The sequence below is a fragment of the Macrotis lagotis genome, chromosome 4, assembly GCF_037893015.1.
Source record: "Macrotis lagotis isolate mMagLag1 chromosome 4, bilby.v1.9.chrom.fasta, whole genome shotgun sequence".
Taxonomy (NCBI): domain Eukaryota; kingdom Metazoa; phylum Chordata; class Mammalia; order Peramelemorphia; family Peramelidae; genus Macrotis; species Macrotis lagotis.
In genome coordinates, this window is record NC_133661.1 from 208770404 (window position 1) to 208785185 (window position 14782).

Genomic DNA, 14782 nt, shown 5'->3' on the forward strand with positions numbered 1-14782 from the left:
TTTCATTTTCAAAGACTTATAACATTGCTAATACATACACCACTGTATCACATAGGAGGAACTGGGTTGCTCCTATTGTTTTGTCTTAAACATATCCACCAGGTAATAAATTAATGCAGTCATTTGCTCACAGCCCTTCCACAGAACTACAATGAAATACAAACTAAGTGTAACTCACCAGAAAATGTATGAATATAAAGGAAAGAAACTTTTAAAAAATACACAAATATTCCAGAATTTACAAGGTCAAATAGGCTGTTTGCATCTTTAAAATGAGTTACCCTAAGAATCTATGTACTTATTCCACATTTGTTACCATTGATAAAAACATTTTAGAACTCTTTGGAACTGCCTTCAAAACAAAAAAAAAAGCAAAAACAAATCCTAAATTTTAAGAAGTGCCAAAGCATGACCCTATCGATGTGAATTTTTTGTTTGGTTTACTATTTTGTAGCTTGCAGATGGAGAAATGGTTGTGGGGACAGAGACCAAGGACCAAATTGTGCCTCTGCCTTATACTGACTGACCCTGAGCAAAGAAATTAACGTCTTTATGACACACATATCTCTCTAGAGTGTAGACTACAGAGAAATGTCTGGTCTTTATTGGCACTAGAAATTTCCTAATCTGAAAGTTCTCTCCTCCAATAAAATCATATCGAGTTACTAGCTTTGTTTACTTTTTGTCTTGTGTGTGTGTGTATTCTGTTTTGTTTTTATTTTTAACATTCAGAAGTCATTGAAAATAAATTCTAGTGAATGAAAAAGGTAATCAAATCATGTAACATACTTTTGGTCAAAAGGAAGATGTGATGAAAATTAATAAGGCAATTTCCTGAGTGGCTCATTCACTAGTCCTGAAAGCAGTTCCAAAAAAGAAATTCTAAAGTTTCTCCCTTGATGAATGACAGCAGTATTGAAAGAAATAGATACATAGTGTTCCAATGTATGCACTTATTCTGAAAACATCATTTAATTGAATATTTAAGTCTGATGTGTTTATATTTTAACAGTCTCATTGCTTTATAATAGCACAGTTTAGTATATAAGCAGAGACCACCATGGGAAATGGACAAACCAAATCTTGAAATAATAAACCTGTGTAAAGGGCAAAAATAAGTTGCTGAAGTAATTGAATTTCCTGAATTCAAGGAAATTAATATCTTAACTGTAACATAAATATGATCCTTAAATGTTCCTAATAATGAAATACTAATATGGCAAATTGGAGTGAAATCACAAGTGCAGAGGGAAACATATCTGCAACCTGATAAAATAATTGGCTAATAAATAGAAAGGGAGCAACAGAATCAGGGGATCCTAATGACCTACTGACTCCCTTATCACCAACCCACAAAAAAACCAAATAATATGGTTGCAACAATAAAAATGAAAGAAATATTCAGTTGGAAAATGAAAAAATAGTTTATTTTATGATTATCTTACTTATATGCTAAATCAGATGTTCAGATTGAATTTTGATCAGCAGTATTTCTCACATAACTATGATCAGTTGAATTTAATTCAATTTAGTTTAATTGTCTTTCTTTGTCTCTCTCTCTCTCTCTCTCTCTCTCTCTCTCTCTCTCTCTCTCTCTCTCTCTCTCTCTCTCTCTCTCTCTCCCCTGTACACATTTACATGTTTTTCCAGTTCCCTGGATTACCCTTTAGTATCTCCCAATCTGATTTTCTCATTTCTGATACTGAGACAGTTCAGCAAGTTATTTGTCTCACCTATTGTGAAAGTGGAAGAGTTGCCCCAGTGCCTTTTGGTAGGGGCATCCTTTAGAATTCAAGGCACAAGAGCAACTAAGAAACTATTTTAATCATATATGTAAAATATTTTCTGGGTAGTTCAAAACTCAGAAGATCACTTTCATCCCCAAGATTACTTTTGAAAACATACATAAGCAGAAAATTCCTGGAGGTGGGTAAGATGAAAATCTTCAGACTTCAACTAAATTTTTCTTTTCATTCTATAACAACCATCTACCACCACAGCTACACTTTGAATTATTATTTCTCTTTAAAAAGACTTTATGACATATTACATATTCAACTAACAAAAAGGAATGAACATGGGGAGAAAAGTCTGTGTCCAGTAAGATGATTTAATTTAAATAATTTCTAAGGTCCCATCAATGCTCCAAATATTCTAATCATGTCCCTTGATTCTCTGACCCAAGAATTACTATTTAGAAGTATGTAGAATGCTATCAGTAAAGGCAACATTATGTCCCTTTGTCCCTTATGTGGCATGATTTCAAAGCCCTCCAAATCTCCTGAAACATATCCCATGAAAACCCATGAAAAATACCTGCCTAGGGTCTTGCTAATGCCTATGATATGAAATTAACTTTAAAGCTTTTTTTTCCTTTTAGATTACCCTCAAAGAGTACTACATTAAGTGTTATCAACCATTTACATCCTATAAAGTAAATTTATTACATCCTTTCCTGTGAACAGGTTCACATTAGTGGTAGGGTTAGACATGAGAGCAGGAGATGTCTTGGAGGGGGGAGTGAAAGGTGTAGTACTCTTGGATAGGAGGAGAACCAAGAGAGAAAGAAAATTGAGGACAGGAAACATTTTCCTCCTTTATAATTTCACCTACCACCAGATCTGCTTTCAGAGGGGAAATTTCAAAGAAACCAATGTATTAATTTCATAGCCCACAGAGGGCATAGAGAAATCCATCCATGTAACTGTTTTACTAGCAATCCCAACCATATCTTGTGACAGCAATGCAGATATCCAATCACAATTGAAATCAGAGTCAGTTTATCTTAGTAGCATCCTATTGGCTGAAATTATAAATGTTTTCTAAAACAGTAAAAGTAAAACATTACTACTGAAGTAATTAATGACTTAAAATCTTCTGAAAAATTTAAAAATAAATACTAGAATTAACCATCATTAGGGCAAACACAATGATTAATAGCTGCTATTAGTATCAGTCTTTATTGAATGTGTTCAGTATGTCAGGTGCCTCACTAAACTAGCTAAGACATCAAAAATAGTTATATTTATGGTTAATAGAATTAAGAATATTAAATATATTAAGTTAAATTATCTTTTAAAAAGGAATAACAGAAAAATGTTAAGATATCATTTAGACACTCAAATAATCTCAATACATTGAATTAATTGAATGCGTACAAGCTCTTCCTTAAAAAAAACTTTCTAGTTTGGTAGTTTGCTTTGAGTTTTGACTTTCTCTTTTCCTTTCCTGCATGTATTGGACAGACATTAGGGAAGAGTAAACAACAAAGGGAGGACAACTTACAGTAAATCAGTTGCTGACCAATCAAGAGTTTATTGGATGAACTTAAGAAAAGATATGAGAAATTTCTTTAGGTTTGTCAGTGAAATCTGTCAATCAATTAAGTATTGAATATGTACTATGTTCAGAGGCCTCCATCAAGAGATGTGTATATTAAGGGGTTCTTATGTCTAAACCAGAAAAATGTTCTTTTTGGTTTTTCAAACAGGCTTTTCTGAAAAGAGAGCAAATTAGATACCACAGGGACCAGTATCTGCTTGCCTACAAATCCTCCAAGGTGAGAAGCAATCTCCAAAAGGTTCAGGATGTCTGAATATAGGTTAAGCTACCAAAACAGGACTTCAACAAAAGGGGTTCAAATAGGTTTTGAAATATTGCTTTCATACTTTCCCACTTAGTATTCTCATCTTCTGGTCCTAGGTAGGGTGATCTCCCTCCCATCTCTCTTCTGGTATATTTCTGTGCATCTCTCTATCACAATTGTACTCCCAGGCTGTTGCCTTCTAATTTCTTTTTAGCTGTCCCTTCCTCTTCTCCTCTGGTAGCATGCATCTCCTCTGGGATGCAGGGTGACAGGTGAGGTGAGGGAACCACCGGACCCGCTTCTGCCAGCTTTATGAAGTTGATCAGAACGCACGCTTCCAGTCAATTCCACTCACAGCAGGGGGTGGGGGTGGGGGTGCAAAGGAAACATTCCTATGGAAGAATCAGGTTCTGCTCTTCATCTGCAGCTTTCAGGACTGATTCTATAGTGGCTATCAATTGAAAAAGAAGAGGGGAAGAAATACAGGCCTAGAGCCTCTGAAAGTGCAGCCCAGGGCAGACACACTACCAATTTGTTCACCCTACATGTGAAATGCATGTAAGGATGTGTATGCCCAACTCTAAAGCTATAATTTTATTGACAGGCTCTGATGACATTATAAAATCCATAGGGGCAAAGAGCAAGTGATTTGCTCATGTCACTAGAAATCCAATACAAAATTACAGCTTTCATTTAGAAGCCATTTTGGTACATTTTTTCCCTTCTGTAATGATTCATGGTTACCAAGTTACCAATATTTGGTTGGGGGATTGAGAGAAAGGTGGGAAAGTTCAGCAAGATGGAAAAACAAACAAATGATTTTTAATTCAAATAAACTGAAATTCCTCAAATATCAATTGGTGGCAGAACCACCATATGCTGATTTCTTGAGAATGTATTCTAAGTGATATGGTGATAAAGAAATAAATTCTACTTGATTTTAATTTTCTAATATGTTCTATAAACATCAATTCATATGCTATTAGGATATATGAATGATATAGACATTTTAGATCTCAAAATAACAGTAATATTTATTTTCATAAGAAAATGGGAGGTAGAGAATAGACTCATAAATTCTTTTTGGGTTTGTATAGCAGAGAAGGAAGCAAGGGAATCTAAGTCAATGTAAAGTTTCATCTAGAGGCCTGGCAATGGGTATATTGCAGTTAGCATTTGAAAATTCCCCATTAAAACTTCTATGAAATTATTCAGAGATTATAAACTAGAGAACAATTTACACAAATGACCAGAAAAAAATAAAAATGAAAACAACTGCTAGGGTCTCTTCTCCACTAAGTTTATTTTCCATTTATTAATCATATTTCTCAATAAAAGTAATATATAATTTAAAAAGTTTAAATGTTTAACTCATATCCAACTTAGAACTAAATGTGACATTCCATGGAACATAAATACATTGGAAGTATCTTAAAATAGAAATGCATTTATGAAAACTATGTTAATTAGATGACTAAATGTTTTTCTCAACTTAGTCTAATAATATTCCTCATCAATGACTGACAATCAGGGAGAAAAATATTAATATAAAATTAAATTAAAATTGTAATATGTCCATATGATATATATCTTATATGTACTTAAATATATATGTATACATATATATATCTTTTTCTCCCCTTCTAAGATGTGAGATCCTTGAACACAGGGCCTGTTTTGGACTTTCTTTATTTGCCCAGTGGTTAGCACAGTGTTTGGTAAATAGTAAATACATAATAAATGCCTATTAATTAACTGAAAAAAAGCTTTATAATTTTATCAATGCAATGAACAATGATGATTTGAAAGAGCTGAATCTTCCCACCTTTCTGCAAAGAAACAGTGAACTATGTATATTTAAAGATATAGCTAATGTATTTATTTGCAAATTGGTCAATCTTAAAATCCATTTCAGTCTTCTATTTAATAATAATAACATTAAGAAATTGGGTTAAATTTTACACGAAAACCTTATTTATATAATGGGGATGGCTCTGATTTAATGAGTTGGAAAAAAGTTTAGAGCATACAGAACACCAAACTGCAGAACAGGAATCTTCATTACAACTTCCAACCAGTCTTTGCTTGAGGAACATCACTGATGAGGACCTCATTCCCTCGAGGGGCAACTAATTCCCCTGTTTTTGGACAGTACTATTTCTTAGGAAATTTTCCCTTACATCAGGAAATCTGCCTCTTTTCAATTTCCACATGTTGCCCCCTACTTCTTCCCCCCTGGAGACCGGCAAAACAAGTCTACATTCTATCAAATAAGTGCTGCCTTTGGGGCATTCATACAATGTGTACACTATTTATATGTCAGTCTTTGGGGATATCAGGTTGCATTGATCTTTTCACCGAGACACAAATATGATTTTCCATTAATAACATTTACTATGTCTACAAAAAGTAGTAGCAAAAGGCTCTCATGTCACAGTATATAATTTCTTAAATTACTTTATAAGTATAATAAAGACAAACCGAATGAACCAGAATTTAAATTGAAAACACACACAAACAGAAATCTCAATGAAGCAAAAATGTATATTGATTTGTTTTTAATGGTATACAAAATTTTTATGTTTACTTCAATTTTTACAGGTATATATTTAAATAGCCAATTTTGAAATTCCTTAATTTCTTGATTCATTATTAATAACAAGTAATTAAAATATTTTTAAAAAACCCAAACCATATGGAGGTTGGGGTATTTGGGGCTGATGCTTAGATGGGGGAGGCTAAAAGAAAAAGAAGGCACCCTCACAAAGGGCTATTATACCTGATAGGCTCCATACAAGACAGTTGAAATGTGAACTTCAGTATTCAAAATAGAAAGGATACAATCATATGTCTGGTTAACTTACAGGAAATAGTTCCCGAGACAATTTTACACTAACTACAGTGATTTGGGCAATTTTTTAAAATAATACCAGCCAATTTCTCTCCATTATACTCTGCTGGCAGAAAATAAAACATTTTTCTTTGAAATGATTGCCTTTGGTTTTGTTAAATCATGCATTCTGTCAACATGTGGTCACCATTTTTACATGATCTTTCTGCTTCCCTGGAAAAGAATGAATTCACAGTCTGAACTCTGATATAAATATGCAATCTTGCAACTGTTAAAGCTGCTTCTATTACTGCAAAATGAATAGATAAGAAATGGCTGTAGTACACAGAGATGTGAAACAAAAAAGGGATGACAGAATCATAAGAATAAACCTCAAATTCCTATGTCTACCCTATGGAGAACTACAGAAAATACGAGTAGCTCTCTGGTCCCTTGGCACACAGAGATATCTGGGGGAATAGGAAATCTAAAAAGTTTAATATTAAAAACAAAATTCAAAACCTTCCATTTATGTCACAAGTCATTTCCAGGAAGCTTGCTGCAGCTGAACAAATTCAACAATCTTCAACCTTATGCTATTAAGTGGAAGTCATGCACTAATAATACTATATCTTAGTGATCAGAAGACACAATAATCCTAATAATATGACTCGAACAACAAAAAAGACTTAGATGATGTAAAGGGAGTAACAAAATCTAAACAACAGAAAGGGGAAAAAGTCCCAGTCTCATTTCTTTTGTTAAAGAATTGGAAAAATTAACTCCTATATTGATGAGCTGTTCATGTACATAGAACATTTATTTAGCTATGTATCTCCATTGTTCATGTCTTGTTTTCTGAAGTCAAATTATTTCACAAATTAGAATTTGTATATTTAAATGTAGTCAATCTTTCCAATATAATCACTGCTCTTTTTGGTAACATTAAATGCTCTAATTTCCCACTGTATTTCCACTAAGATCATCTTTAGGCATGCATACTTTATATAACTTCTTAATTCAAAATTATGAACAAAAATAGTCAAAAAATTAATACTTATAATAAGTAAAATTGAAAGTACTTTTAGTTGTTTGCTTTGTTTACTAAACTTAAAATCAATCATAGGCAGCAAAGGACTCTGAGATCATACATTCATGGGTTCTTAAACTTCTTGATGCCATGGACCACTGTGGCAGCTTGGTAAAACCTACATATCATTTTTCTGAGTAACATTTTAAAATGTATAAAATAAAATGCAAAGGATTAGAAAGGAAACACAATGTACTTAAATGCAATTATCAAAATACTTTTATAACAAGTTCATGAATTCCCAGAGAAGAGTCCTTCATCTAACTGAAATCTTTCAATTTACAGATGCATAACCTGAGACATAGAAATGTGATGTACTTTATTGCCAAACAGCCAACTAAATGTTGAAGGCAGAATCTGAAGCTATTCTTTGATTCTAAATCTAGTGCTTCACCTCAATACAGACACTTGACTTTCCCCATATGTAAATAAAAGCCTGAAGATTTAGGCTAATTCCTATCTCCATTTTTTATACCAGAGCTATGACTCTATGGGGGCGGCAGAAGAAGAAGGGACAAAGACTCTTACGACCAAAAAGTGGTAGCACTGGCATGAATTACATACATGCTCACATACATACATGCATACATATAGACATACATATGTATACCTTTACATATACTCATATACTGCATATCTATAAACTAAGAAATTAATTTCATAGAGACTTTTTAAAATAAGGAAGCAATTAAGACCCTAAATGAAGATAAATTCATGAGAGTTTAGCATTTATGATTTGGGGTATATGATTATGTCATTAGTTTTACATTTATATAAAATAGTATATGATCAGATGATGCAGCAAGGAAGAATGTCCCACAACTGAAGGGAAAAGGAATGAATGCTGGAGATGAAAATTTCAGCAGAGTTGGCTTTAAAGCTGTGACTGAAAGGCTTATGAGGCTTATACAACATTGTCATCCATACTTAATCCATTGCCCAGGATTAAGACTCATTATGTATTCACCATGGAAACAATGCAGAAGATTTAAACCAATTTCACTACACTACTACACTAAAATCCCAATTAACTGGGATCCAACTAACTGGAACCCCAAATTATTATCTATTATTAGAGTTTCTTTTTTTTCCTTTATGTCTTTGACTTCTAGAAGAAATATACAAATGAAAGAAGCTGTTGAGATCAATTATTCAAAATGATCATGAGGATTTATTCCAAAATTAAATTTCTGAATTGTATCTTTAGGATGCTACATGTTCTTTCTAATGGTCTGAGATGGAGGTTATCTAATTTAACCTCTATCATTTGCCCTATTCCACATTACAAAACTTCTCCATGTCTTCCCATATTCCATATTCTTTTGTTCCTTTCTCATTGAAAGAAGAGTCCTTGCTCCTTAGCAAGGTTATCCACCTTACCCTCACAACTTCTATTCATTGTCTCATCGTCCTCTATCTTTTTTCCCATCTCTTTTAAGACCTTATTCCATTCATCATTACCTTTATTTCATATATCATTATTCTTACTCTCACTACTCATGTCTTCCCTCCTGCCTCAAAAATACCCAGGACTTATCTTAAAAAAATAAACAAACAAAAATACCTACCCACAAAGCTTCCACTCCTCAGAAGCTACTGTCTCATGTATTTCCTTCCTTTTATTGACAAAGTTCTTGAAAAAAGTAGCCTTCTTTCACATTTCTCATACATACCCCTCAGTTCTTTCCAATGTGGTTTCCATCTGTGATGAGCTCCTGAATAACTCTCAAAAGTTACCAATGAACTCTTAATTCCAAAATTCAGAATCGTTTTCTAAGTCCTAATGCCATCTTTGAAGCATTTGACATTGATGACCAAACTCTCTTTGATTATCTCTCCTGCTTAATTTTCCATGACTTGGTTCTCTTAACTTTCAATCAATCAATTAACCATTCAATAAGCATTTTTTAAGGACTCGGCATGTTTGGAATATAAATGTAAAAGTTTAGCAATCCCAACTTCCATAAGCTTATACACTTTTCAGATATGATATAAACATGGATTAACAAATCCAAATATATAAAAATAAAAATCAGTTTTGGAATTAGGGGGAGGAGGATGTGTGAAGAAGCCTAAGAATCAGGGTCATCCAGGAAAGACTTTTTTGAAGGAGGTAGCATTTGACCTGTGCTCTAAAAAGAGTCAGGGATTTCAAGAGGCTTTCTTACTCCTTCACAATTTGCTTAAATTGTCTCTCACCCTCCTTCCACTTCCTCAAAGTAACTATTTCTTATAATTCTCAGTGATGTTTTCTTTTCTTCATTCTCCCTTGTGGTTCTTAGCAACTTCTATTGCACCATCAATGCCTGTAATTGTTGCTACATTTCTATCTTCAGAATTATATTTACAGCAACTTAATTAGTTAATTCTACCTTGGCACTTCATATTCAACTTGGCTAACAAATTCCCCCCCACCACAATCTGTTCCTTTTCTTAGTTCCCATATTTCTATCCACACTACTAACATTTACTCATTTCATTCATATGTGAAGCTCTAGTATTATATTTCTATCTAAGTTCCTCAATTTTTCTTACATCCATTTTTTCCTTTACAAAGATGAATCTACCTTCCTGATATTCAGAATAATGATCTTGATATACAGAAAGAATCAGGGTCAACATTGAAAAATCATTTTATTCAGCTTATTTTTTATTCAAATATGAGACTATTAGTAAAGGCTGCAGTAGAATCTGTTCATGATCTTAAGGTTTGTCAAAGTCTAGAGTAGAGATGGCACATCATAAGAGAAATAAAAGACTGAGACTTTGAGAAGTCAAGTCAAATCACACAAAGGATCAGTCCTTTAGCACTCCCTGAATTCTGCCTCATCTAGCTCTGAACCCTTGAAGCAAACCCCACTCATTTCAGACTCTTAGAGTCCAGAGTTCCCTACTTATATCCTAATTGGTTTATACTTGTTAAACTCCTGATTCAATTTTCTATAAGTCATCTCCAATAATTGGGAGGGTACAATAACAAAGGCTCAAAAATATTTTAGGACTTAGGGAAACAGTACAATAAAAAAAGTGGGCTTTTAATTCTGGTTCTGCAACTTAATTGGTTCTCTGTTCTCTGATTGGACAAATTATCCAATTTCTCTGATCTTTCTTTTCCTCATCTGCAAATTATGATACACTAAATTCTCTTTCAGCACTAATGTTCTATAAAATTATGATTTCTAGCAACCAGTGATAGAAGAAAGAGGGATTTTGCAGTTCACACAGAGTAACTAGAGGACCAAATTACCTAGAATACACTATTTCTGACAGAATGTAAGCTCTTTTAAGAATAACGATGGTTCTTTTAATTTTTTTTACCTTCATCTCCCCCAGAAGCAAAAACTGTAGTAGGCCTGCAGTAAATGGTTCAAAAATACGTGTTGGGTTGAATTATATTTCTTAAATATTTAGATTAATAAAGATTTTACTTTACATTAGAAATATGGTAATATTAAAACACTGGTATATGAATGTATACATTTTTAAAAGTTTATTCAAACCTGACAGATAGACTGTATCTTTGTAATTATTATGGAATATGAGTCTCATTTTGGAGTAGCTAGGTGATGCAGTAAATATGGTGCCTAGGCTGAAGTCAGGAAGACTCTTCTCTCTGAGATCAATTCTGGTCTGATGCTTACTAGCTGTATGACCCTGGAGCAAGTTACATGGTCCTATTTGCCTCAGTTCCCTCATCTATAAAATGGGCTAGAGACAAAAATGGCAAAACATTTCAATATCTTAATGAAAAAATTCCCAAAATGTGGTCATAACAACTCAGACATGACTGAAATGAATGAACATTTTTCCTTCAAGATTCAAAAAATCTGCTACTTTTATAGTCTTTATATCTAGTGAGCAAATGATAAGTGATACTTAACCAAAAATGATAGGTAAAGAAAAGAAGCACTGTAGGAAAAACAAGCATTTAAGTGCATAAAATGGACACCTGTTAGTTTTGTCATTTCAATAATTAAAAAGGTCACATCTGAGAGGTTAAAAGGTTTTTGTAACCCCTGGCTTTGAAAACCTGAACAGCTCATGCCAAATTTGAAAAGACTTATTTTAAAAAATTAGGAGTACAGTTTACATTAAATTTGGAAATAAAATAACATAGCTGCTTTGTGTGACCATCTGCTCCTCTCATCAAGCATCTCTAGTGACAAAAATGAGGATATGGGTAGTTTTAGTGTGGAGTTAATTGAAGCCTTCCTAAGAATAATTTCAATGCAATGAGTTAGAGTCACATCTCACTTTATGATGCACATTTCACACGATATTTCTGAAAAGTAGAGCAAGTGGGGGACCAGGATGGCATTTTATAACCTTTCAGATTTAAAACATGATTCAACAGTTTTCTGTCATTCACTTGAATAGAGTACAACCCAAGGTCTGTATAAGCAAATGAGGTTGTCCAATTGTAGTTCCAGGTCAAAGTACATTGCCTTGAGTAAAGGCCTAGGAAACAGACCTTTTGGATCTTTTTGAACTCTTCACTCTCTCTTTGCACTGACTTATAAATCTATAAAATTGACAAAAAACTATTCAATAACATTTTATAATGTTTTATGATCAAGTGTTCTTTTAACATTTAAAATTCACTTACATTATGGCATCTTACAAAATACAAGTATCTTTTCCTTCCTTTCTTCTGTTCTTCCTTCTTCCTTCTTTGACTGGATCTTCCTACCTTGACTAAAGGCACAATTTCACTTCTGATAATCACAGAAACTATGATTTACACTGTTTCTGATGTTGGTCATTTTCCCCTTCTTTAAGCATCTGGAGATTTGCTACTCTCCAGGATAATCATTTTAATGCTAAATTAGTCCAGACACCTAATGGACATAGCCCAGTGTAGTTCAGAATTTTTGAGCCTAAGGGAACTATCAGTATCACATTCCTCAATAGCTGCAATTATAGGCATGAGTCAGTTTTCATAGATATAGAAAGAAATATATGCAAACATATATGTATGTATAGATATGTACATATATAAATACATTCATATGCACACATTGCATAGGGTCATATATATACATATATGTTCTATGAGAGACTGTCAGAAGCAGTATTTATAAACCTTCCTCATATGATAATAATTTTTGTAATCTTTGGAAGGAAATGTCATATTTGCCTTCCTTTTTGGTTAAATTTCTTACAAACATACTTTTTTTGAGTGAAAAGCAGAAACCATTTTTTCAAGGCAAGATTTAAAGTGTAAAAATTGAGACAGCATGACTGTTCCTTCTATATCTGTATCATAATTCTGCCTTTGTCTTTGAATAAGTTATTTATTCTCTCCAAATTTTCATTTGACCATTTGTAGAATGGGAGATAAAAGAGTTACCACCATCCCGAATAAATTATGTGAATTATGGCAAGACAACAAAGAATTGGAGGGGGGGGTGCCCTAAGCGTCCATTATTATCATAACAAAAATAGCATCATTCTCTATTAAAAAGAGAGGAGAGGAAAGTGAACAAAAGTAATTATCCAAGCTGTAATTTGGCCTTGACAACAGAGCTCCCCTCTCCATGCTAAGAAAAGACTACACAATGATGATCTCTGAAAGATGGTGCCTCAAATAACAGTTTAGAGGATTCAGAAATACTTCCAGATACCAGCTTCAGAAAAAATGGAGGTGTGATTTCAAATAAGCAAATATAAATCAAATGCATGATCTCTTAATTTTGTCATAACTATTCCATATAACATTAATATTAAGATTCCATTTTCTTCCCAGATTTTCTTCTTCCCTTTGATTTGTATTCTTTCAAATAACATTCAATAATATCTTAATGCAAAAATGTGTCATAGTCAACTTCTATCTCCATGTAAAGTATTTTAACATGGTATTGCTTAAAATAGAAAGATCTGAGTTCCATTTGTGAGTGGAAATTACTGTTGACCTTATCTGAAATAATTTATGCACATGAGACTGCTTAGATGTATAACCAATAGGGAGTTGTTAATTTTACATGGTTTTTACTCATCTTTCAGCTAAATCAGAATTTCAAATGGTACATCTTATACCCATGGATATCAGGAGGATATGTGGATTTAAGTCCATAAAATAATTAATGTTAATAATATTATATGATGTAGTACAAACTTATTCACATACTCCATTTTCAAAAACAAAGGCATTACTAACCCCATTTAAATACATTGGAATTTTTTTATAACACTTGTATAGAGAGGCTTTCACTCATACTTGCCTTATAGGTTAACCATAATTTTACTTCTGGTAATTAGGTTTCAGTGCATATAATTTGACATGTTATTTTAGACGGTTTAATAATGAAACATGTTCTAACAGAGTTCTATTATACTTTACAGGTCATTCCACTACATAAGCAACTTTGGTATAATATGATCTGGAACCAGGTAAATTCAGACATTCTCTATTTAGTTTAATTTCTTCAAAATATTATAGGGTAGGTACATTGGAATGACTAGAAGGGAATAACAATGGGAACTTAACTGAATAAATAATTCTTTGTGTCGAGAGATAAAATGCAAGAAGTAAGGTCATTCTACTAAACATAACTGGCTACAAGAGTCTCAGAAGAAAGTGGCATATTGCGGTGGTGAAAGTCATGGAATTGTAAACCCTTCAGAGCTGAGTGGATCCCCAACTCTGATACTTAATCATTGTGTGGACCTAGACAAGTCATTTAATTTCTCTAATCCTCATTTTCCTCTTCTCTAAAGTAGTAATAACAACAAAAGTAGTACATCTTTCATATAATCCAATGAAAAACAAAATGTATTTAAAGAACTTTGCAATCCTTAAAGTAATGTATAAATGTTAGTTATTATTATAATGATGATGATGATAACTAACATTTATACATTACTTTAAGGATTGCAAAGTTCTTTAAATACATTTTGTTTTTCATTGGATTATATGAAAATGGATTTCAAGGTTCAAATGAATATAATTGATATACAATAAAAACCACACCTCTGAACTTTCTGGGTTAGCAGTCAAAATGAAAAAAAAGAAAGAGAAAGAAAATGAAACAAAAAAAATAAGAAAAAAAAGAAAAATAAAGAAGCCTGATATCTTCCCAAAGACTAAATTCTCAGTCTATTTGAAAACCTCTCACTCAAATTCATTAAGTGAAAGTCTATGAAAATCAAAGAGTGAAATACAAACACTTGTCTCAAAATGTCCTTCTCACTAGCTTTCATTTTCAGTAGGGCATTTTGCTATATACTTTGTTTAACTGAACAATACTAGACCAAAAAGAATTGAACACATTGTTTG

General features: G+C 32.9%; 1 protein-coding gene across 1 annotated transcript in view; it reads right to left on the minus strand.

Annotated features, from left to right (window-relative positions):
* The window catches only part of NPAS3 (neuronal PAS domain protein 3), a 1122614-nt gene that overhangs the window by 823192 nt on the left and 284640 nt on the right, over positions 1 to 14782 (minus strand).